The sequence below is a fragment of the Anas acuta genome, chromosome 2 (assembly GCF_963932015.1).
Source record: "Anas acuta chromosome 2, bAnaAcu1.1, whole genome shotgun sequence".
NCBI classification, from domain to species: Eukaryota; Metazoa; Chordata; class Aves; order Anseriformes; family Anatidae; genus Anas; species Anas acuta.
The window spans coordinates 58,917,342-58,943,997 of NC_088980.1; the positions used below are offsets into that span (position 1 = coordinate 58,917,342).

The 26,656-nt window shown below is 40.9% G+C and overlaps 1 long non-coding RNA gene across 2 annotated transcripts in view; it reads right to left on the reverse strand.

Annotated features, from left to right (window-relative positions):
- LOC137852792 (uncharacterized) overlaps window positions 1-26,656 on the reverse strand; it is a 288,725-nt gene that overhangs the window by 41,772 nt on the left and 220,297 nt on the right. For both annotated transcript variants that reach the window (XR_011094046.1, XR_011094045.1), the window contains one exon: window positions 16,326-16,381. This is a non-coding gene — a long non-coding RNA (uncharacterized lncRNA). The remainder of the gene's footprint in view (window positions 1-16,325; window positions 16,382-26,656) is intronic.

Here is a 26,656-nt window from a genome sequence, read left to right on the forward strand (position 1 = left end):
GGTGGGGAGTATCTGGTGAAACTACTGACACGTAAGCCCACATGATATGACTGGCACGTGTTATTTTCAGGCAGTTGTTAAGGGAAGTCTCAGAAACTGTATTACAAGCTTCAGGACTTTTGTGTAGAAATGACAAATTAGGAGAGCAGTGTGATGGCATTAGGGGATTCACAAGTCTGAGATTAGCTTATTTCCTGTTGCAAATATACTTTGTCCTGATGTTATGCCTCACCCAGCTCTGATACCACTCTTAGACTAACACACTGTAATATATAATAAAATTGTCAATGTTGTATAAATTTGATAGGTGTTAAAGCATTTAGTGCTTATAATTTATACTGTAAACAAGAGCCTTAAAAACCTTGGAAGATGTAAGCTTAAAATTTATCTGTTAGTTTGTGTTTTTAAAGCACTATTGAGTAAACTGATATTGGCCTCTTTTGCATGTGAACTCCATTATACATAGGTCCAGAGTAACTCTATAGACTAAATACATGTAAACAAGAAAAATAATACACCATGACTGAGAAGATACTAAACACATAGAAATCATGGACTTAGAACTGTGGAAACTTTAATTTCTCCTGTAAAAATATGACCTAAGCCTGTATTGTTCTAAGTACACCAAGAAACAACAACACAGAGCTCAAAAAGTAGAAGTATTGCACAGGTTATTTAGGCCTGAGTGTTACTGCTAAGTGCACCTGTGGTCATGAAATGCTTCATTTAATTTGGTGGGATGAGAAATCTGAGTATGAGGACATAGTAGCTCATTAAGGGGCTTACAGTCTTTCTTGTTACCAGAAGAATTTTATCCTTAAGCAGTTTGGCACAGATAAGGAAAAAAAAACACAACTCATCTCGCATCTCTTAAGTCTGCACTTTAGCCACATATCCCTTCCCTCCCTATCTTTGTGAAAGCTGGAAGACCACAGCGTCTGGCAAAATATTTAATGATAATAATACTAAAACATTTCCCACTGACTGAAGGAACTACAGAAGTAACACATAGTGTGTGTAGGCCTCTGTCCAGGAATAATAAACTATAGGTTTCTGTCTGATGGTGAAAAAGAGCTCAGATAGCAGTGAAACAAATACATTTATCCCTGTAAGACTGAAAGATAGCTGTGCTGGGCCAAATATTAAGTGATAATTACTAGGGATAAGCAAACCCTGTGGAGCTGGAGGTTTTGTAAGCAGTTCAGGCTTTTAATGTGTTTTGGAGTTTTATAAAATCCCAGGCTTTGAAAAAAAGAAGTTGGAGGGGGTTGGAAAACTCATAACTCTCCTTTTTCTGTTCGCTCCTACTCCACTTCTTCTGTAGGAAAAATGGTAACAGTGATGTAGGCTGCACAAGAAGGAGGACAGAAGTACCCATGCCCCTTTCAGACTTCCAAGTCTTGGTTGCCTTGCAGAACACTGAGGCAGACACTCCACCTTCCTCACACCTGAGCAGCTCAGGGGGAATCTTTTTCCCTCAGCTGAGCTAGGAGAATGGCTGGCAAACATCAAGGTTTTCAAGCCCCTTGTTTTTTGTTGCACCCATATTGATAATTGGTGCTTCCTTATGAAGACCTTCACTGCTGCAGCCGGTCTACTACATGTGAATCTTTGCTTTCTTTTTTTTTAGGACAAAGAAAGAAAAGTTAAAGAAGCTAAAACAAAATCTAGCTGCCATGGCTTCTGAAAGAGGCTGTCCTGAGTTGTGACTTCTCAGTTCAAGAGGTTTGCATTGCTGATAATACCACACATCTGCAAGAAACTATAATGCTACCTACAAACCCAACAGCAAAGCAGTCTGTGAGCTGCTGCTCAGCTTTCTGAACCCCCAGCAAGGAAAGACAAAAACAAGAGCAGGAGCACAGAAATTGTGCTGGCAGCAGCAGCTGGGAGCAGGGAGTTACTGCTCTCCAGAGATATCCAGCTGTTTCAGCAGACAGCCCCATCACAGCAGCTGCTTTGCCCTCACCCACTGTTACCTAGCTTCAACTTTGCTAAGCTGAGCTGCAAACTCCAATGTTATAGCCCCAGCTTTCTTGCACAGTGGCAAGAGTCAGTGACCTTAAGCTGAAGTGGAGAGGCAAATGATGTGTAAAATTATTGCAAATACACAGATATTTTAGAGAAAAAATGGGCAGCCACAAAAAATAAGTAATCTAAATCATCACTTAGGGAGCTACACAGCCCTTCTTCCTTACAGAATCTCTTTATCTGCTGGGAAGAAAGCAGCCTGCTACTGCAAATGGTGCTTTATTCATTCGGAGAAGAGAAAATGGAAGAAACCCAGGCTTGCTCTGCTACATAAAAGATTTACCACCCATTCTGAAATCCAGCAGTAGCAAAGGCACAGACCAGGGTACTGAAAGACAGCAAAACTCAAGGTATACCACGATAAACAAGCGTAGGCTGTCTTTGCTCTGCCACAACCAAGTCCCTGCTTTTGAAGGACACAACTTCCCTAAACAGCCTAAGAAAGTTTCATGCTATTGGCATGGCTGGAAAGATTTTGCCCGGAGCTGCAGCTGAGTATTTTGGCATCCATACTCCTCCAGCTGTAAACATCCTCCATGTACCCTGCTGGCAGTGTATATTCCTGGGTTCAGTGGCAGAAGCAGCAGACAGGGCTTGGACATAATTCTCTTGCTTAGTTTTTACCATTTGAGCCCTTGCTCTGCTTCAGATTTCTCTGACCCAAAGGGGGATGACTAGGAGTTAGTGACTCATGAAAACAAACCTCTCAAAGAAGAAAAATGTAGCAACTGCCTTATGATAGAGAGAAGACAAAATATCATTACTTCTCCCATCCACAACAGAAAAAAATGTAAGTCTAGAGATGCAGTAGGGAATATATGGGAATGAGGGCAAAGGACTACAGTTCATGATCACAGAATTGCTTCCTGGGAGAATGGGAAGAGTGGGAGAGCTTTACAGAAATCACAGGACGCAGTTTTAAGTGAGATCCTCTGAAAACATGGGACTTTTCTCCTCTTCATAGGAAGAGTGTCTGGCCACAGCTAGGAACTCATACATTGTTAATTCAGGACTTCCTTCTCTTCACAGCAGCCCAAATTGGCATTTTGCCCCCTTTAAAAGGAAAACAAATCTAATCCTTTTGCAGTTCTGTTCCTCATTTCAAAAGTGTGTGAGTGGGTTTGAAATGAAACAAAATATGTCCCCCTCTTATTAGTAATGCCAAATTGCTGGAACTGATTGGAGGAAGGAGAGATCGGAGGGCACATTGCATGAACTCTGCACAGATTGCATGAAGCAAACCTCTCTCTCTGTAAAACAATGCAGTTCAGGGGCCAGTGAATTGAGCATAAAGCCCTGAGAAAATATCAAGCCAAATACATCACTACAACATCGCTGTTTTCAAAGGAACTGAAAGATGCAATCGATGCATATATCAGACAGCATTTGCTGAAGCCTGCCAGTCTGAATTCTACTCAAACTGGTACAAAGCGGGTGTAGTGGTGTTTGGATCAATGATCTGATGTCAGCAGAAATGAAGTCTGAAACAGCACTAGACTCTAGAAACAAATCTTCTACCACCTCTACCCCGTTTTGCCTTCTTCTCTCCCTGCACATCCCCCCAGGTCCCCAGGCTGAATCAGAGAACTCAGCTGCATGGTATCTTGTCACTGAAAAGCTAGCTGGAAATGGCTTCTGCTGAGATGTGTTAACCATGGAAACATAGCCCTGTAAGCCCAGCAGTAAAAAAGGAACCTGTAAGCAAAATTCTCCTATCTGAGGTTTTACCTAACACTGTCTGAAAAGGGTGCAGTGTACCAATAATTACGTAGATTGCTTCAGTCATTCTCTGGAGATGTGGCAATGTGCATGCAGCGCAAGCTAGAGAAGAAAGTCTGGAGGAGGCATCAGTCTGTTTGCATTATGTAGTCATCATGCTTGCTGGAGTTGACTTGCAGCATCTGTGAACAGACTTCTCCTAATAAAGAGCTTCTTTAATTGAAGGATAATGAAATCCTACGATTTTATTACCTAGGGTAGAAGTGGTGAGGGAGTGATACTCACGCTGAAGAAGGGTGCATGTTTAAGAAGAGAACAAGGCAACATTTATGGAGAGAAGCAATATAACACACTCTACAGGAAAGCTGGATTTCTAGACAAAGAGTGTTGCATAATCACAGAAACCATGCAAGAGAAAAATGGATTCTGAATACTGAACTGACCATAAGAATTAATAAGGCAAAGATTTTTCCCAATCTCATATGAAGTACTTTGGCTGGGAAATACAGAAATAATTGATAATTGTAAATGATTTTAGGAAGAAGGACACTATAGACAGGTATTGGGGTTGGGATGGAGGTCAGGGAAGTACTTTATTTTACCTGAAGTAAAGAAGAAGAGAGATTCTTAGGTATGTGAGTTACACAATGAAGAGCTCTGGTATCCACATGTAACTGATGAGACAAAAAGATTCTCTAATCAGAAACAGCTTTTTTTTTTTTTTTTTTTTTGGACATGTGATTTCAGTTTGCAGGAGAAAAATGTCAAGAGAAATATCCCCAACCCTGAGGAAACACATACAAATGTCAACAGCACAGGAGCTGTCCAAAGGAAAAATCAAAACAGTGACAGCCATTAGTGCACAGAATGAGTACATAGATGCAAGATAAAGAAGCCAATGACTCAGGACACAGCCAGACTGAAAATCATGGCTCAGTGTACATACTGTGGGAAGAACATGAAAGGCAGAAATTAACATTCTCAGCCACTGAATACAAGAGCAAAGAGTGTAAGAAATATGTCCCAGTGTACAGCCAGTTGAGAAGGAAGAACAGCTTTCAGCAGATGAAGAGATTGGAAGAGAACTAGAGTTGTCAGGATTTATGGAAAGATTGGGAAAGCTAGTAATAAGGTTGAGTACAGCATTAGGATTTGGAAAAGAAGAGCTCAGTTTCATTGCCAGATCCTTCAAAGCTCAAAGGGCTAGCTGAAGTGTTTCAGCCAGCACTAGCAAAAGGCTTATGGCTAGTGAGATAATGGGTCAAAAAACTCTATGGTATAGATTTGGATGACTGTTAGGGATATCAAAAGAGGAGGCAAAAAAAAAATCATAATTAATTGCTATATCCTGCAAGACTTACAGGAACAGGATGAGAATGGGTGAAGGATGAAGATTTTTTTCTGAAGCACCATTAGTTCTGACTGTGCCTACAGCGCCAGCTTGAAGACGAGAAGTATGTCCATCACTTCATCGCAAGGCTTGCAGAGAAAAGTGGATTATAGTTAGAGTTCCAGCTTCATTTATTGTTAAGATCAGGATTAGGATTTGGGAGAGCAAGGACTGACCAGTTTGGTTTGCTCCTGTGCTTTGCTGCTGTGCTATGACCTCAGTTTGGCTGGTAAGGATTTGACGTGTCAGGTGAGAGCAGCTCTTCCCTGTGGCTGTTTTAGATCACTGGCCAGACTTGATAAAGCCACGCAGAGCTTGGACATTATGCATATGGGCCAGTTGTTAGAGTGTCAAACCAAAGGTCCATCTGGCTCTGAGAATTATTATAAAGAGATGCCTAGAGTATAAAACAGAGTAAGCCTGACTGTACACTCCCAGCATTCGGACATGAAATTCATTTTCACGATCTTGTCTAGTCTCACCGTGAGTACATGTAAACCCTCAGTTCCACAGGCTAGGAACATTGTGCCTTAGTTATATGGTCTGCAAAGAACCAACTTTGTCAGCAGTTTTAAACACATCTCTTTATAATTTCATTTGATTAATCTAGCGTTTATATTGGAAAAGACAGTGGCCAAATGATGCCTATTGATTCTGTGAATGATTTTATAAACCATTACCAAACCCTCCCTTGTGTTGTGTCCTGAGAGCTGCCAGGCAGAGAAGGACCTGGGAGTGACGGTGGAAAGTCAGCTGAATATGAGCCAGCAGTATGCTCAGGTGGCCAAGAAGGTCAACAGCATCCTGGCTTGTATCAGAAACAGTGTGACCAGCAGGGCTAGGGAGGTGATCGTCCCCCTGTACTTGACTCTGGTGAGGCCGCACCTCGAGTACTGTGTTCAGTTTTGGGCCCCTCGCTACAAGAAGGACATCGAGGTGCTTGAGCGGGTCCAGAGAAGGGCGACGAAGCTGGTGAGGGGCCTGGAGAACAAGTCCTACGAGGAGCGGCTGAGGGAGCTGGGCTTGTTCAGCCTGGAGAAAAGGAGGCTCAGGGGTGACCTTATCGCTCTCTACAGATACCTTAAAGGAGGCTGTAGTGAGGTGGGGGTTGGTCTGTTCTCCCACGTGCCTGGTGACAGGACGAGGGCGAATGGGCTAAAGTTGCGCCAGGGGAGTTTTAGGTTAGATGTTAGAAAGAACTTCTTTACCGAAAGGCTTGTTAGGCATTGGAACAGGCTGCCCAGGGAAGTGGTGGAGTCACCATCCCTGGAAGTCTTTAAAAGACGTTTAGATGTAGAGCTTAGGGATATGGTTTAGTGGGGACTGTTTGTGTTAGGTTAGAGGTTGGACTCGATGATCTTGAGGTCTCTTCCAACCTAGAAATTCTGTGATTCTGTGTGATTTTTTCTAGAGTACAAATGTCTAACTTACTTACGTGGCCTTTGTATGACAATTTGTGTGGCCCAGTTCTGCTATATTTTCATCCATAAGCTAATGTGCTACCTCAAATTAGGGTAGAGCTCTTCAGCTCTCCAAAAAGTAGAAAAGTTACATTGAGTTTGCTTTAGAATAAGCAGATAACATGCTACTGTGAGATCCCATAAGGTCCACCACTGCCAGAAGGCCCGTAGCATTTGCGAGCTGTTAAGGTATGGTTGAGTCAAGGTTTTGAAGGAAGGTTTTGAAAACTGTCTTTCCTGCTTGACTCTGTAAGGTCTGTCTGCATGTACAGAACCAGATGTGGTTCATGGCTGCTCTTGAGGACAGGCTTAGATTTGCTTAGGACCTCAGAAACTAGAAACAGGAGAGGTACAAATTCTGATGTACCCAGCAGGGCCTGCAGATCCATGAAGAGGTCCTTCTGGAATGAGGAGAAACCTATGCCACAAATACCTTCAGTTTCAGAAGAATTGCAGAGGAAAAGGTAAGTGGTTAATTTTTATCTCTAAAGGTACATAAACATTAGTAAATGAATAATTCCTGGGCACTGGAAAACACTTCTCTGCAATATCAAAGTGCTAGAAACAGTTAATTTTGGCCTGCTCCCAAACAACTCACAGCCATGCTTTGGTAGATAGGACACTGCAGGAAATACTTCCAGTTCCCAGCATAGATTTTGGCATACTTCCTCTGCCATGGCTCCCCAGCAGCATGCTGTGCTTAGCTGGTAGGAGGTGGCAGTGGACACCCCAGTCTGGATGGCCTCAGGGTACCCCTCAAACCACTCAAAGACCTGAAGTATAGAGATCGAGGAAGGGCCATGAAAATCTTGATTGCTTTGCTCTTCACAGGCCTGGCAGCAGCCACACAACAGAGCTCCAGGAGTGCCCATTGGGTTTCCATGCTTCCTGCTGTCAGGGGACAGGGGAAATGTGGATGTGTTTGGGTATCAGATGTCTTACAATGAAGGACAATAAAGAGCACAAAGATTGGTGGCTTGGAGGAGGAGTTTATTAGCCACTGCCTGAAAAAAAAAAAAAAGTCTCCCATTAAAACTTCAGCAGATGAAACAGCAACAGTCATGAAGGATATCTTTACCACCTATTGAATGCTCAGGGAGCAGTTGCAGCAACTGGTTAGATGTCTCTGCCTCTAAAGTTCAGCCCTGGCAGGCATTTCTGCTTAGCCAGACATGTGCATGTGGGTTGTTTTAGAAAAAAATTGCCCCCTTTCCTGAGCTACTCACCTGCTGCCTGAGGGCACGCTGGCACAGAGCAGCAGCACAGCAAAGGTGTTTCTGGTAAGAGTTGGGATTAGAAAGCAAGAAGCTACTTTCCTTCCTAAACTTTGGAATTTCGAATGAGTAGGTGGAGAATGCAGCTTAAAAATGGGAGTCTGCAATGTAAAATATAAAATGTTTGTTCTGTAAAATGTCTTTGGTTACTTTGACTGCCTTCAGGCTAGGATTGGGATCAGCTCATGGACTGCAATTTACCACAAGAAAATCTAGAGAAAGACACAAGCTTAAATCTTCCAGGTGTTGGTAGAGAAGGATGAAGCAAGTAGTTGTGTATATATGACTTTTTTTTTCCTCTCTAGCCTCTGACTCAGCTCAGAATTAATATTAGGATCAGGTTTTAAGAAACGAAAAATGATAGCACTAGTTCTAGTATCAAATATTGGAATTTCAGATTAATTTTCTTAGGCTGTAAGCAGCTTTTTCAAATGCTTAGTGTTTGTAGGCCAGGGAAAGAAGAAATTTGGAAAGATTTTTATTTCTGAGTCTAGTTATGGTAAGGAAGGAGAGATGAAGTTAGCAGGAAAACTATATTTTTGCCTTAATAGTTTGTGATTTTCTGTTTTGGATTATGGTTAGTAACATGGTTAGGTATACTGATAGAATTTAATTCAGAAAAGTAATGTTAATATTGCTCCTAAATCTTAGAAGCTGTGCCAAAGTCATGTATTCATTTGACAGAAATTATTTAAGTTTTGCTTCTGTAAGAAGGCAAAGCTCCATTTCAGGGTTGCAGCTTAGAGGGTGAAAGTCTGAATAGTTTTATGCTTGTACCTTGCAAGTCATAACAGGTAAGATGAGGGACAAGGCTACCAGGAAAAAATAACCGATGAGTAATTTCTGCACTTTTAGAACCTGTCTTTCAGGGCACAGATAAGATGGAGGAGAGGAAGTCTAGAACTTCAGGGACTTTTCTTGTTCTGGAAACTTGCCAACATGACCAACATGAGGTAAGTAGCCTGCAGGCCAAATAGTTTATGATTAATTTTATAGTCCTTATGAGTTGCAGGTTGTTTAGTCCTAGTCTATTTTAATACAGTCGCGCCTGATGAGGGATAAGAAATTAGTCATAAATCCTTTTTCCTTGCTAACTTCATCCAGAATCTTACCCTCTCAGTGCCTCTAAGATTCAGGAATAAATCTACCTTCAAAATTTTTGCTTCCTAAACCCTGCCCTGGCAGAGAGGCCTGAAAGCCTGACAGGAATCACACTCAAAGTAAGACTTTTGTCTCTGAAAGCTACATCAATCATCTTCCCTTCACTGAAAGCTCTGAGTTTTGGTAATAAAGCTAAAGCTAGCATTCCTCAGTCTTAAACCTTGCCCAAATCTGAAGGAAGATCTGTAACTTGCAATAGGCTTAATCTAATGATAAGCCATTTATCTGCACCCTTGAAAGTTTTTTGGGGCTTCCAAGATTTGGGGAAATAGAATTTTTCTGTAGAGTAAATCACAGTTTCTTATTTTCTGATGCTACCTGTAAACCTAAACTAAATTCTAACATTTAAAACAACTCATATTCAAATCCAAATGAAAGGACATCCTTTCTACTTTCCAGCACAGGAAAACTGCTGGGTTAAGTTTAGCATTCAGCATAACACAGATTGAGTATTATTGGTTGTTATTACAGGACTGCAGATTTTCCATGTTCAAAGACCAAGTGCTAAAGAAGGAACCAGAAGGATCTTTACCTGTTCTTAGCCTCTCTGCTAGCATTAAGGCAATGGTAGCATTTAGGAAAGGGCAAGATTTCAAGCAGGAGACATGGAGGGACAAACTATTTTCTTCATTCTACAAATGCTCCAGGAAAAGGGTGATGGACAGCTCAGGAAGAGCATGCAGTTTAGTATTCCTGGCCTTTTGGATGTAGAGTAGATTAAGTCTAGGGTTTTGAAGACCAACTGTAGTTTGCTGTAGCTTGCAAGGTAGACAGGATTGTTTCTCTGTTTTGGAATAAGGCTCAGGTCACTATTAGGTATTTAAAATCAGTTTTTCAGGTCAGTATGAGAATCTGGAGAATACGGCAGCATCTGGCCATGCTGCTTCTAGGTTTCTCCTTTGTTTTCAACACAAGAAGATTTTGTCTCCAGATCTCCTCTTTGCCTCACTGGAGAGGAAATGATCCAGCTGTAAAGCTAATTCTTCAGTTCCTCATTTTCTATACCCAGACGTACTCCTAATTATAACTTGCCAACTTATCACAGCCACAAAACTAAGCATTTCTGCCAGCTAGTTTCAGTTTCATTTCTAAACATAATAGCAGAAACTATCCTTACTCATTCAGACTTGCTCCTATGAGTCCATGGGCTAGCACTGAGAATATTACAGCAGCTAGCCGTAAGCCACAAGTGTTCAGTTTCTGATGTCATCAACAACAAGGCTAACCAATGATCTCTCTTCATTGTGCCATAGACCAAAGATGCCTGCTTAATTCAGGGTCAGATATTGGTTTTGAGGTTAGGTTAAAAGTTAGAACTAGGGTTCAGGTTACTTTTGGGACAGCAAGGACTAACAGGATATTTTCATTGTTGGGCACTGCATGACCTGTAGGACTAGAAGATAGGCTATCAGAGACAAATGGCTTATGATTAATTCTCTTGCTGTTAGGGGTCTCTGGACTATTAACCTTAATTTTAAGGTTAGGGTTCAGAAGATCTGGGTCATCAGAGCTAGATTTATTGCTGGATTCTGCAAAGCCCAGAGGGCTAGGCTGATGGCTTGAACAGGAATGAGCAAATGATTTGTGGTTCAGGGCAGTTAGGGATGACTAGGCCATGGGAATAATGTAGCAAACGGTTCGCACAGATGCCAATTTTGGCCTCAACAAAGATCTGAACTGGTAGAAAACAAGCAAATGATAAGTCACGGTGTCTTTTAAATTTAATTAAGCCACCACCAAAAATGCTTTCTATGAATATATCAGATCAACAAATTCATCAAACTTAATTTCATTCTGTAGGTAATATGATAATAAAATATTGTAAGACTGGAATAATTTATCAGTTCACTAATGATTATTCTGGAGCAATGGATCTGGTTCAAACTCTGGGGAAGAAACAAGCATCTACATCTACAAATACATGAAAGCACATTAGTGTGAAATATTTGGTGTCACTGACACACCAATCCACTAATAGAAGCATTTCAAGAAGACTGATACAAGAAAAGCTGAAGCCAGAAATAACTTTTCATGTGCAGCTCAAAATGCAGCCCTGATAAAGTCACTAACGATGACAATAGCCATTACAGCCAGAAACCAGCATAGAATAAACCTGCGGTCTAATAATCAAGAGAAAGCCTTCAAAGCAAAGTGAAAGGGTTCTACGTAGCAGAATATTGAATAGACTTGCACCCTTAGTAATGGCGCAGTTACTGCCAAAATTGTTTTGGGCAACAATGCCCTGTGTTCTTGATGCCAACAGTGGCTTGTGGCACCAGAACTACTGCCAGTTACCTGACCATTTGTCACTGCATTTGACATTTAACTTTGAGTCTAAATATTGTTGTCATGAACCCAGCTACCCAAGTTTTATGCTAAGTACTAAACCTGTCACTAACTAGAGGGATTCAGAAGCACCAGGCGTGTAGTTCACCACAGCACTATTGCTGTATCCAAAGATAACAAGAACAGGCTATCCAGTTAATTTCACAATAACAATCACAACCAATTCCCAAGCAAGTACTAGGAGTATCTGAATGCAGACAAGATGAAGCCAGACATCTTTTGATCTGAGAGATATTGGTCAGACCTGAGAAGCAGAGAGATAAAAGCAAAGCCTAGACCAGGAGATGAAAGGGGGAAACCACTGATTTACATTCATGGCCCGTTCGTTTTCTGGGCTCTGCTTCCTCCTAGCTCTCCCTTAGACAATTAACATACAACGATATCACACAGGGGTGGTCCTGAATGGACCCTAAAAACAGTAAGAATATCCCAAAGTTCCTCAGTCTGTTGGGCAGAGAAGGCAGTAGCTCTCAGATGGGGATAGCTCACTTGTGTGGCCTCAAAATGACTAACAAGAAAGAGCAGGGAAAGAAGCAATGGAACATTGTCTCTGCTTTTCCTGCTTTCTTTTGCTTTTTTTCCTACCTGTAAGCTTTCTCTCCTTCTCTGACAGGCACTTGAAGATGCTTTGAGTTCACTTTGAGCTGGTGGTGGCACAAGGATAGCAAACCAACAGGACCAAAGGTTGTGGCTATGGTGAAGATCTCTATGTGCATGCAGATGCTGGATGGCTGCCTACACCTTCTTATGCCTTCCCTTCCTGGTGCATTGTTAAGTTGAGTTGGGCTGAGGGCATGAGCTGTGTCTCCTGTACTGGCAACATGGATTCCTCCTTCAGGGCAAGTTCAAGATCATCAGCTTGAGGCAGGGTGCTAGAACAGAACAGAACAGTTGGAAGGGACCTACGAAGATCATTGAGCCCACTTCAGGGCTAACCAAAAATTAAAGCATATTATTAACAGCTTTATCCAACTACCTCTTGAACGCTGAGAGGCATGGGACATCACCCCATTGAAGTTCTGATCACTGTGCCATGGAAGTTTGCGTACGCAGGGGTTGTGAGGACAGGAGACAACAAGGAGGAGTAGTCCTAGGGCTTTGGGAGTAGAAATACAGAGAAACTGATAGGAAGTGACAATGAACCAGGCGCTGGCATGCAAGGGCTGTGAAGTTGGGAGAGGTAGACTAGACAGGTTCTGATCTGCTAGCATTTGAAGATGTCGTATTTATTTGTTAGGAAGATATTTAATTTTTAGAGATGTATGTTATACTTCAGATGGGGGCACTCAGCATAGAAAGGTTCTGTAGAAGGCCAGAGAGGACGAATGCATGCAGGCAAACGGAGAGGTAGACAGAAGGGAGGGAGTAACAGGAACAATATTAAGCACTTTGAGGAAGACCGTGCAAAGCTGGCAGATCAGAGCACTTCTCTGAGCAGTGGAGAGAGGAACATTAAAGTTTTCAGAGCTAAAACACTACCTGATTGAGCTCTTGGGAATGCAAAGGTGCCATTAGTTCACCTGTCAGTTCTGTCTGGATATGAAGCCCCAGTACAAACTGCACCAGAGAAAACCACCACCACACTTCCCACTATGCCCAAACAATCAGTAAAAGCTGGTAAAGGCACAGAGAATGATTAGAAGGCTGACAAAATGTATGGACTGGCTTCCATATGTGGAGTGATTAAATAGACTAAGACTCCAGTCTAAGTGACAACATGATAAATGTCTGTAAAATCACAAGTGGCATGAACATGGCAAACAGGAAACAACTACACACTATTTCTTCTGGTATACAAGCTAGAGGGCATCAAATGAAAGGCAGGAAACATTTTTCAAACAAATAAAAAGGTAGATTTTCTTAACTCACAGTAAAGCCAGCTAACTCCTTGCCACAGGATGCTGCGGGATACCACAAGTTAACTTGCGTTTAAACATTCATGAACGAATTCACAGAAGAAAAATCCATCAGAGCTATTAAAAACAAAGGCCCCATCTCTGGCTCAGGAACTACCCGAGCCACAAATTCTTGGAGGCTGAAGAGTGTTTTGAGGAAGTCTCACTACTTTTGCCCTCTTCCCACACCCTTCTTCAGTCATCTGGCCTTGACCATCTTCAGAAATGAGATACTGGGTTAGGGATGGACCTTCAAGCTTGACCCAGCCTATTGTTGTGGGGTAACAGCAAATGCAAGACAGAGGTAGAGAAAAATGCGAATATTTCTGTGGAATAAGTGTAGAAACTCCACATGTTGTGATAAATGGAATCAAGCCCAGAATTTGGGAATTCTGAAAGAGCTTAAGCCATCACTGGAAATAAGATATGCCAGTCACGCAAACAACCATGAAAACACCACGGAACAATAAAGGGAAGCCAGATAGGGTGGAGGCAGGTCCTTCACTAGCAGCAATAATTCAACCACATAGTGGGAGTTTCATTTCAAAACCAATATATTTGAACATCTGTGAGACTTATGAGGCTGTAATGGGCTGGCAAGACAGGATTCCTCGTCTCTTCTGTGACTTATGTACTTGTAATGTCTGGCTGCAGAAAATCAGCAAGTACTGGCACAAAGGACATGGCAACAACAAACACATTTTAAAGGCAACATGTAGCAACCTGCGTGGAGCTTGGTGGGAAGAATCCGGGCTGCTGCCTGTCAGAGGAGAGGAGAGGAGAGGAGGTAGCAGGAAAGTCAATATGCACTGGGGGGCTGCTAGATGCAGCTGCAGAACAGTATTTTTGCTCATCTCTCTTCTGCCAGAAGGTTATCAGTACCCTTCTGATGCTCACAAAGCTCATCAGGCTAATACCTAGGCTAATGCATATATGAGTATTTCATATCTGTGCCTTCTTTTGCCATTAATTTCCTTTAGCTTAGAGAATTCTTGAAATCTAGTATTGACTACCCTCCTTACTTCCCCCATACTTTCAAACCAGCTCCACCTCTTCACATGTAGTTAGAGAGATAAACCATACTTTGCCTCCGCCTCTTTTTCTACCAGACAAAGCAAGCAAAGCTACTTTTATTTTCTCTTACAAGACAGACATGGGTTCTAGTTCAAATCATCTTATTTCAGCATACAGAACTATGCCTGGTATACCCTACTGGATCTTACCTGTGCCTTTTAAAATAATATTAGGACTTCCCTATTTTTACTGCAGTTATCTTTCCTGATGTAGTTTAGACTTCCATTTTCTAATTCCTAGGCTCCTTCAAATGACATGAACATTTGTTTTCACAATGTAAAACCAAACCTTTTTCCTCCTCACTCATAGGAAAATTGATGAGCTCCTAGCCTAGAGCAGAAATTCCTGGCTTTAGCTCTTTATGTGCATGACCTCACAAATAGTCCAGTCCTCAGTGACATACAATTCTGCATATATGATAACTGGATCCCTCCTTCTTTTGTCAGTGCTTCCCATCTTGAAGTCAAGAGCAAATTTCATTACCATATGGCTAAGTCTGAGCCAGCATCATTTATGAAAATATTCTAGTAGGTAAACCTTGTTTGCAGACTTCTACTTGTGTTCTCTCACCAGCTGTCAGTACTGGTCACTCCATATCTGTGGACTCTTAAGTACTTATGTTATTTGTATATAATCTGCAAGAGATTTTCAGTGAAGTAGATGCAAACTAAATCCACTGATTATCAAATGCATATATCTAGTTATCCTGGCACGACAAAATTTGGTACACCCTAGCTTCAATTGAATCCTTTCCCCCACAATTTATAATTGTTCTTATCTTTAAAATATAATCTAAATTGCTGCATATTAGGGAGGTAAGCTTAGAAGGTAAGTAAATTCCCCAAATCAGATTTCCTTCCTTTTAGCAGCATTAGATTTGTGCTTTCAATTTACTGGAAATATTAAATACAATTTCAGAGTAATGTGTCATTTACTCTTGTTGGCTACCTGGCACTTGCTGTTTTAAAAACTTATGAAATTACTTTGCATGTGACCTGCAATTTCATGTGCCAGTTCTTTCAGCATTCATAAGTGGATATTATCCAGTCTACTCGCTTTATTGTAGTAAATATTTTGAATTTTGCTTCACCTCATTTTGGTTTCTCCAGATCCTCATTCCTATTTGTCATCTTGCCCATCATCACCTTGGAAATCCAATCACTGATATATTCTTTCTTCTTATAGCATTCCATCTTCCCCTCCCCCTCAAGTCTTTTTTTTTTCCCCTTGTTCTCTTTTTATTTCTATGACTGAAGAACTTCTTGCTACTTGCTTTAGTTTTATTTTCAAGGTACAACTCAGTCTGATTCCTGGCAATTTTCACTTTGTGTCTATATTTACTGACCTCCAAGACATAGTTTTCTTTGCTGGTTGATCCTTTTTTCCATCCCTTGTAAGCTCCACACTTACTCTTAATATCCCCTTTGAGAGGGTTCTTCATGCAGTTAGGGCTAGGGCCATCTTTGGTAAGTCTTTTTCCCCCTCCTTGTTGGGCTCCAAGTAACAGATAGTTTTATATCTTTGACTTGAGAAATTCCAAACTTTCTCCACATTCAAATCCCTGTATTCCTCATGCCAGTTGACTTCACTAATCAGTTCTCTCAAAATTTATTGTATGAATATTTTGGGGTATATAATGCTACATAGTCCTTTATGCATTTAAAACACTAGTACCACTAACTCCAGTTGCAGCTGCGAATACTCAGCTTTTCTGCAAAACAGACCCTAGAGTCTCTTGTCAGGACCCCAGAAATGAGGAACACACAATTAGTGGCCACCTGTGGAAAAGTGTGATGCCTGGCAAGGCACAGAGACCGAATGGTAAAGGGAAAGGGAGAAAATCTAACTATGTGAGCCAGTATTCAACCATCATAGCTGTATGACTTGGTCTTTTTCATCCCATACCCTCCTTGTTCTATCATTATACATCTCACAATTTTTCTAACAAATGAAGCAAGAATATTAGAGACAATACCTTGCCCCAGTACTCATTCCTGATTCACTCCCAAAGAAGGTTGGTGAGTAAATGCCCTGTGGGGAAAAAAAGAAAAAAAACACAAATTCTGCAATTAAAGATGGTATCAGAGAACAAATTTATGGGATAGGGTAGGGAAATGTAATCATGATGGCAAAGTTCAGAGTGCCTTGGAAATTTTAAAACTTTCAGGTGCTTAAATGTAACTTTAATATGACTCAATATGTTTTTTTTTTTTTTTTTTTTTTTTTTTTTTTTTCCTGTGTAATTTGGCTTTTATTTTAGATGTTTTTAGAAAGCAAAGTGAAAAAGCAGAAGTTCCATCATGTAACTACTTGTAAGTACTACACTGTCGAGCATATAAATTTTCCACACAGATCTAAGAAATTTAGTTTAATGGAATGGCTTATAGCAATAGGTTGTTGACCTCCCTCCTGGCAGCACTAAAGTAGAATGACACACTCTCTGCTAGCATTTAAGCAGATATTTGCTGACAGCAGAGGAACTGGTATCGCATGTACTGTTCCATGTTCCTTGGCTATTTGTCTATCCCATGACAGTGTTACCCCTCCTATCTTACCTTCCTTGACACAGCTTTGCCTCAGTTCTCTCTTCCCTGCTGCTGCCTCAGGATCGCAATTTCATTTTTATCATGAAACCTTTCTGCTGGCTGCTCCCAGTATGTCTCTCTCCTTGCCTAACAAACCTGAGTCCTCAGTCTTTTTAAGCATAAAATCGTTCTTTTTCTCTCAGTCTTATTGTCTAGAGAGCCTGAATTCCCATTTTATCTTGTAAATCCTCACCTACTCATTCTTGCCACTCTCTTTTAACTTCCCTTGCCCATCTGACCCATAATGATGCCATTCCTCTCTTTCCTGTGTTCCAACCCATAGGGTACATGCAGTCTTCATACCTACCTTCTCAACAGCTGTTTGCCCTCAAGTCTTCACCCAGCCACTTCCACTTTTTCCTTGCTTCCTGATCTCAACTTCTCTTTAGTACACCTCTACCTCTCCCTCATCTTTCCCCTGTCCAGCTATCTTCTGATCCAGTTGTAATTTCCTGGCTAGTGCTAGGTTCTTCCATTTCAGTATCCATTATCAGTTCCCTTCTTTGCCTCAGTGGTTCCTGATCTCTCCCCATCATTCCACCACCTGGTGAATTGCCCCTTTTTCCAGATAGTTTTAATCTGAAGAACATCTTCTGGCAGTGATTGTGACAAATCAGTTTATGAGTTTGGGATCAAAATATTTATTTCAATCAATTCTAAATGTTTTGCTTATATGCTCAGTGTATGTCTCAATCTGCAGATAAGATTCTGTTGTTCACTGTTAGATATATGTGATTCAAGTCTTCTACTTCCCTCTTAGGTACGTCTTCCCACTTTTCCTCCCCTCTTTCCCTAAGATGGAAACAGTTCAACCATTTTGCAACACATAAAAAAAATAAATTGTTTGACTTCTCTTACGTGACTCACTACAGTGAAACAAACTTGAACAGAACATCAAGAACGGAAACTTGGAATTCTTCTGAATATATAGATAAACTAAGATATTGTGAGAAAAAGGGAGGAAAATATTTTGCATGGACAATTTACAAACCCACAGCAATCATAGAAGCTACTCCATGGATACAGATGAACTGAAACAGGGCTGGTTTCTTTGATAACTCTATGTTTCAAATCAAGCAAGTCACCTCATACCAGTTTCTAACACTTTTTTCAGATATGTTTTATTTTTGTATGGGATGCCTTGAGAGTGATGTCATAGGGTGAGAGGTGACAGATTGCAGCATTACTCAGTCTCATTCATACTTGCCAGCCAGAATTAGCTTCAACAGTGCCACAACCAATATTGGATTTAGTGCCTCTCCAAGACTTAGTTTCCCTTCACATACAGTCTGCCCGTTTTGGCATCACAGGTAGTATGACTTGATAGAAGGAACCGCAGCTTTTGAGGTAGTTCACACTGAGGAGAAAAACAAACAAACAAACAAAACCCCCAAACACCCTAATATTCATATAAAAGTGCTGTGTGCTGCCAGGTTTCAAACAAACCTACTGGTTGCAAGCACTCCATACTGCAAAATGACACTATCCCAGCAGAATGCTGCTTCTGCAGGATCCTGCCATGTCCTAATGAAGACAGTCTGCCAGAGAACAAGATTAGCCATGTCTGAGACCTCGACGGGTCAATTCAATCAAATAAATTCAAAGGCATGTTGGGTGGGTAATTCTGGAGCAGACTATTACTATCACTAATGCAAGCCACACGGCAATATTTCAGTGCCAAGGCTTTCATCTAGTGATAAAACAATGTCTCAGGCATATAACACCAGGACAGACAAAAAACAAAAGCAAAAGTATGTGCGTCATGCCTACACACCCCCACGCACTGCATGTTGTAATGGTGAGAGTTGTTTCAGAGTGTTAAAATTGAGGGTGAGGGGAGTTTTCAGTTTTTATCAGCTTAGTTAGAAGTTAAAATTGTCATTCTGTTTTGAATATATAACTAACCAAGCAGTAACTTAAAACCTCAAGCTCCAAGTACCCTTGGATGGAGACCAAGAAGCCTGAACACTATATCCATGCAGCTCTGATTAGCTAGTTCCATGCTTATACTGAGAACGAGGCATGTTTCAAAATCATTTGAAATGGCTCTTTCAGTGCTGTGCTCTAACATAGGTTAACCATCTGAGAAGTAAAGAGTGCCAGACCGCACTACAAATTTTGTTCAGAAGCAGTGGCTGAGTGGAGGCTTGGTTTGTCTGCTTGGCTTAGACTAAGGCCTGCGAAATGCATCAGGAGGAGCCATCTTCAACCTGGTTTTCAAACATGCCTCCTCCCGTTAGAGGTGGGGTTAATCAAAATAGGGCCAAAGTTTGTTTGCAAGGTTTGTGAACCTTAACAAACCATTTCCTCAACAGACCATCCTGGTCTGAATTTTGAGTTCATAATGAAAACTGAAACCTGGCCGGTGTCTGGTGGTTTGGGATTTGACAGGGAGTATTTCACATGGCCCTAGTTATTGGCTAAGGAAATACAGCGTGACTGTGTCTACAAAAAAAGAACTAAATCCCTGAAAACTGGGTTGGTAAAATAACAACAATTTTATTAGAAAAAAGTGTAATGGGCAATGTCAGACTAAGTACTTTTGTGGTGTTTTTGTGAAAAGCTTGTGCTTAGGATGGATTTGGCACCATTTCAACTGCACTATCCTTTAATTGTGCAGCCCACAGCTTTCACCATAACTACCTGAAGATCTGACTTCTGGCAGTTTGGGGAGATCTTCCAAAAGACTGGCAGTTTGGAGAGATCTTCCAAAAGACTTTTCTTTCTGTGGAAGAAAAGTCAGTGCTTTGGAGAAAAAAAAATAAATAATAATAATAAAAAACACAACATAAATCTCTGAAAGGTCTGCTAACGCTTCAGGAAGGAAGCGAGCTTTTGACACAACAGCCTGTACATTTCTCTTCTAGCCAGCTCTAGGCTATGTTTGTAAATGATGCTCATGAACTGAAACACAGCTTTTGTCCACAAACAACAACAGGAAAAAATATGTATTAATCTTCATGTCTGACATGAAATACAACTCACAAATAAATGAAATACTAATTTGTCAGTGTGCATAATACACCTTGTAGCTTGCATAACATTGGAGATCATCTCGTGAAAGAAAGTTATGGTTATTGTGGGCTTGGCACTTTTCTAGCTGTTGCTTTATACAGTTCTTCAGAGACAATGAGGCCAATGGACATCATTAGCTCTGATCATTTTGGATTCAGGCTGCTAGCTCTCTAGCTCTGATAAAAGGAGAAAAAAAATGTATTTCAGACTCTAACCTCTGTTTTCTATTGCTCTTACTCCAGTTTCAGAAGGTACATTGAAACAGACTCTCCCTCTCCTCTCCCAATCATTTAGGAGGTGTACCAAAATCATCCTCATCAAAAGACTGAGTTAAAAAACCACACAACTATATGGCTATGGCCAGCAAAAAGACACAGACTATGAGCCAAATTAACTGATATGAATCAGCATTGGTCTATGGGCTTCACTGAGGTTAGGGACAAAGCACCAGGTGATGATTTGCCCCCGTATTCCGTGCGCTGATGAACACAGATGTAATCTGATGTGTAACTTCCCCAAATGAGGATGGGATTTAAGTGCGTAAATCTTTATATGTTATGATGAAATATATCCCCTGAAAAAAATAAGACTTCTATTTTGTGTTTGTGTCATAAAACTTAAAAGAAGTGCAAATTTTAGCTGGGAGGGAACTTTTATGACCTAGTTATAAATCTCCGCAAGGAGCGGTTTGCAATTGAAACACTGACAAACTCTCAAGCAGAACAGTGCAAGTGGGTGCGCCAGTAACATCCCCTCCAAATTTGACTCCAGCACAGTCTGTGTGTCTCATGCCAGCATTTAGAGTCCACAATGAACTAACCAGTACAAAGAGAGGAAAATAGTCATTTCTGAATTACTGTCCCTCTTCAGAAAACAACCGCAAAGACAGGGTAATTTTGTTACTAGAATGTTGTGGTTCATATGTTCTAACGAGAGACTGACAAAGAGAAAGCAGCATATTCCTTCTTGTATATGTAAACAGGAGAAGGGGAGGACTAAGAAATCAGTTACAACAGTACTGGTGTGACAAAAAGAAAGCATTCTGTGTTGTGCTTAGAGACAATTAAATCGATTTTAGGTTCTTCTTTGTCTATTTCATAAGACTATTTCATCATTTTTTCCCCCTCTAGGTCTGCTTCATTGCTACTTAAATCATATTTCTGTTTTTTAATTCCCCCCCCACCCCCCGTTTTTTTATTATAGACATGAAGCTTAATGATTCTCACAAAACCAAACTTTAAAAAAAATATCTCAATGTTAACATCTTTATCACATCCAAGTGTCTTGATCAATGAATCAGTCTCTTTCATAGTTTGTCTCCCGTGCCCTTTCCTGGACAAACTGCTATTAAGACAGAATGACATTTGTTTTATAATCCCACCAATGGAATTAATGACCATGCTTATTAGTTAGGATTATTGGAATTTCCCATCTTTCTGTTTCATAGTAGCACTCCACCTCTGCTTGCCAATCATAATTATAACTACTGACTCTATCATATTCTGCTTTTTTAAATGAAATAAAATGTTTGGCTTGGCCCAGTGCCAAAAATAGGGTCATTCCCAAACTTGTAATAACATATCCTTAGCTGATGTTTCTTAGTAACATGTGTAAATAGGAAAAAACAGTTGCACTGTGGGGGTTTGGCTTGGCCACGTGTGACTACAGTTAAAGAACATGGGAAGAAAATCAGTGGTCTTTCCACGACAGCCGTCCAGTTCAACAATGAGCATACTGCACAGATACAGAAGTGCAGACATACGTGAAGTTAAGCACTTTCTTTGCTCAGCAGCAAACTAGTGCAGTGTGTCTCTTCTGTGCTAGGAACCAGCTGCGCAGCCTCTGGCAGGAGCTGAGATGATGAGCTGAGCCTCCAAGATGAGTCTAGCAAAAACACAGTGAACTCCACCAGAATATTCTTTATGGTACCTTCTGTTTACCTCTGACAACATAATGTTTCTCTTGCAATTAAAGACACTTCTTGGCATTAATGACATTGCAAATGGCTTCTTGGTAGCCTCTCGATAAAAGCAGAATCTAAGTTTCACTATGAAATATGGGCTAAAGTGTGGTCCAGGGTTTGGGTCTTGGATAAGCCAAGACATTTGAGATCAAGGGTTTTGCTCTGACTGCTACAAAAGCGGGCTACTCTTCAGCTTGGCTTAGACTTTGATGCTCCTAGCAACTAAAGTTCAGGAATTTGGGAACTGAGAGTATTCAGGCTCACAGAACAAGTTTGCCCTGTGCTTTGTTGCAGAGTATGATTTTATGAAAACAGAGACTTTATATGGAAATACAAAGCAGAGAAGCAAATGCATTGAGCATTTCTGAAGGTACCTTGAATTTATTTTTCCTTCTTTGAGTCCCCAGTGACTTCCATTATTCAAATTTCCATTGCTTGTTTCAGATTAAGTGGATTTAATGTAGGCATTCTGCAATGTAAACAGTTGTAACTGAGCACTGCTGGACAAAAAAAAAGAGAAATTACCATCCACACAGAACATTTCATCCAGCAGGTAACCCCTAACACTCTGCAGTATGACAGGTCTGGAAGACAGACTTCCCAGCTCTACCCTGGATGGACAAAACCGTTCCTGCTGCTGAATCTGCTCACTGGGATCAGCTGCATCTCCCCAGCCTCACAGATCGACCCACCTTCTGGCCTGAGACCTGTCATGGGGGAAAGCTGGAGGCCACATGCTACCTACCGCCTTGCCTCTGAGGGCCAGGCGCCACACAGAGGTATGAGCACAGCACTGTGAAATCACTGTGATCAGTCTGAGCTGGAGCTTGGCAATGCTGAAACAAACTAGAAGATAATAGGTTGGCAAAGGAAAAAAACAAAAACAAACAAACAAGAAAAAAACACCAAAAATATATATAAAAACCAACCAAACAAACAAACAAAACACACCTGTAGGCTATCTGATTTCCTTCCCCTGTCCTGCTAAAGTAGAGTTCTCCTTTTGCCATAGCAAGGAAAATGCTTCTTGCCTTGCCCATGTGCAGAGAGACAATACGCCCCTGATGTGCCCATGAGATTTAAGCAGAGAGACACAGTATACTTTTCTTCATTACAAATTCCTCTTTGACCCTTAACAACTCAAGTGGCTTAATTTAAAGATAATCAGGTGCAACTGAACTTTTTTTTTTTTTTTTTTTTTCCAAGGACAGATGAGTAGATCACATCCTGGGAGGGATCCTTCATGTGTGGTTTGGTGGTTATGGCAGGAAACTGGCAGACAGTGTTCCTGGGAATTGACATTTGCTGAGATGCTGGTGTGCAGCAACACAGATTTAAGGCAGGTGGAACATGAAGCAACAGCAATCAAAAGCCATGTGCTTGGATTATCATTCCTACTGTGCACAAGGAACAACCAGTACAACCGCTAGGTACAACCTCTCAGCCGGTCCCAGACAGAACAGTGAACATTTTGTTTTTCACATAAGCCCAGCAGAACTTGAACATAACTTGTATAGAAGCAGGTGTGCCTTCTATTTTTCACATACTATAAAGTTTCCCATATGGGAAACTGGAAAGTAAGTCCAGATCTTGGCCCAGGCTGTGGTTGTTGTTTTTTTTTAATCACTCTGCTGGCACAAAGCAATTGCAAAAATGGTTTAGCAGGATATCCAAATATCTCCCTGTTGTAGATCTACCAATGGGAGTTAGTTGGAGATCCGTTTCAGTCAAGGCAAGCAAGGGTAAGCCTGAGGCCAATCTCATTTTCATGTGCGGCTGATCTGTGTAGAAGAGGTCTGCAATCACTACTGCCAAAGAATCTCAAGATCTCTAAAATTTTTAACATTCTCTCTCCACTCTTATTTTTTTTCCTTACTCTTTCCTATGTCATATCTAAACTTTCTTTTGTTATATTATGGATTCCATATTAGTTATAGTAAAATTGAGATGTCACACAAAACTATGCACTGCACTATCACAACACAAGAAACAGTGGGAATAATTCCCCAAAGCTCACTGGGTTAAAAGCAATAACAACAGCTGGAGTTATCTGAATTTCCCACATTCAGTAGATTCTCTGAAGATGATACATGCTAGTTGGTTTGAACACTATAAATGTAGGTACCATGATAACAGAATGGGAATCATTGTAATATTAAATTGACAGCAAAAGATTCAAAGTGAATTGCTAAGGATGCTCAGAATAAACTGCAGGTACCCAGGAGGTTGTCAGAATCCATTTGAGCTGATTGCATATCCCCCAAATAAATATGATGTCCTTTCTGAGGCACAGCACTCCTGGCTTTTAGGAGCGGGCAGATATTTTCTTCTTACAAGGCTGGAGCTAGCCACCTGGTCAAAGTCCACCACTATTGGAAGAAACCAGAGCAGGAAAGTGGGAGTGATTTACTGTGACAGTTTATACACGTTTCCTTGCATAGAAGGCTCCTCATACGTACATCATCACATTCCTTCATGTGATGGCCATGCTGCGAGTGCATACACAGCACTTTCAACCAAGAAAAGGATAAAGACCATGTGACAAAGGTTATGAAACGTATCAGTGATGGGGAAATCTCAGGAACTACGACACACATTTGGCACCTTTTGCTTTCATTTGCCACTGTGGGCACTGTAATATGGCCGATTCGTGTTACTGCCTGGAAACTTGGAATTCAAACATGGTTTTAAGGGAACCATGTAACTCTATTATAAGGAGATATTTGCTGTTTAGATAGCTGCTTGGCACTTGACACGGACATCTCTGAAGAGACAGGAATAAAATAAAGCCTCATATGTAGAATATAGGATGAATCAACAGTGAATTCTCTGAGTGCTGTGAAAAGCTGATTTAACCTTGACCAGAGATGCTGGAAAAGAGCCTGTGTGAAATTAAAGAAGCAGAGGGCAGGGCCAAATCCTCAGCTGGTAACACTGTCAGAATTGCACTGAGGTAAATGGTGTTAACTCCCCACTATCAAATGGGACAGTCCGTGTTACGTCATCCAAAAAAACACTTTTAAGTATGAAAAGCCAGCAAGCAAGCTCAACAAGAACAAATGGTTTACAGAGCAGGAAAAGCTCTTATTCATTAAATAAGGGTCAAGCATATGGGCCAGTAAACTTCCCTTCATTTGATCAATTATGTTTTAAAAATCAAAATGAAAACCATTCTTAAGAATATGTCAAACAGTTAAAGCCACAAGAATGTCCCACGGTTGGGTAACAGTAAGGCAGTAAATCAGATCTTTTTGTAGGCCGAGCAAATGCAGGGCAAACAATAACTAAACAGACAATGGCAGCAAAGCTGTGTCCTTTGAACCAGACCCTGTAACAGATATACACTGTGCTTTGCAAAAGCAGTGCAATAGCATGTTGCTCATAGCATACAGAAAGCTAAAACCAAACTTCTTTGGCTTTTTTCCACATTCAGTCCCAAAAAGCCACAAGGAAGTTGAGTTAAGAGGACATCACAACTGCTTTCAAACAGGTCATGGTGCTACGTGAGGTCAACAGTATTGCTGCTGACTTCAGCTGAATCAGGTTTTGGTGTGCTGTTTTTAATTTATCACATTACTGAAGCCATACACTGATATAAATCCACACCAGAGCAAAACTGGAATAACGCTGTAGTTAATCAGGACTAATGAAACAATGGCCCTCTAGGTCAGAAATGCAGCTGTATCTCTGATGTTAGGATTAATACTCACTCAGCTTTGAAATTAGTTAAAGAGTCTCTTGCTATAGATGTCATAGATCACATACAGAGACTAACTAGCACAGCCCTCAGATCAGTGTGATCATAAAAAAAACACCACACAAAGAGGTACAATAATTCTGATGATCCACCCACCAAAAGACATGGCTAAACAGCTAATGTAAAACTTCAGCTTGATGATTGAATGAAGCCTAACAACAAAAATAGCTGCAGATACATAAACCTCTTTCTGCAGTCAAGGTGGTAAAAGAGCAATACATATATATATATATTTGTGAAGAGGAGGAATGACATGTATGTGCCATCTCACTAAAGTCAAGCAAAGCATTCATAAGCTCTGAGCAACCTGCTGAGGATACATTTAAAAACTCCCTGGTTAAATCCCTGCAGGAACAATTACCTACATTCTCAGAAATTGTAAGATATTGAAAATAAAGTCTGCTGAATTAAGCCCGTATTAATCTTGTCCTGAGACACTCTAAAAATCAGTACCAAAGATCCCTGAGGAAAGAAGGAAGTGATGGAATTTTAATGGCTGATGATTTAATTTACAAAAGAGGTTTGATCACTTGCAAGACACAGACAATTTTCCATATAATAGAGACATTACACAGAATTTAAATCTGATTGAATAGACACCATCTACCCAAGGAACAGACACCAAGCAGAAAGTGTTGATTTATAGCGGGAATTTCTTTCACTAGCTCAGGTGTCCCCTTGCTTCAGCACACTCCATATGGTAATATGGTGGGTATTTTCTCCTGCAGTCACTCTGCCTGGTCCTCTGTTCCCTGTCCTGTGCTCACATCCTAGCATATAAATGAGGTCACTTGTGCAATTCATGTTTGAAATGCTCATAAGTCACTGACTAGCACTCTGCCTCACAACACGTAGTGTGCTCTGCTATGTCCGGGAGAAGCACTGAAGCACATACACCATTTGGAGAATGACAGCAGTTCTCACTGACCTATTCCTGTAAGCATGTGTGTAGCAGTGAGACATATATAAACAAACAAAACAGAACA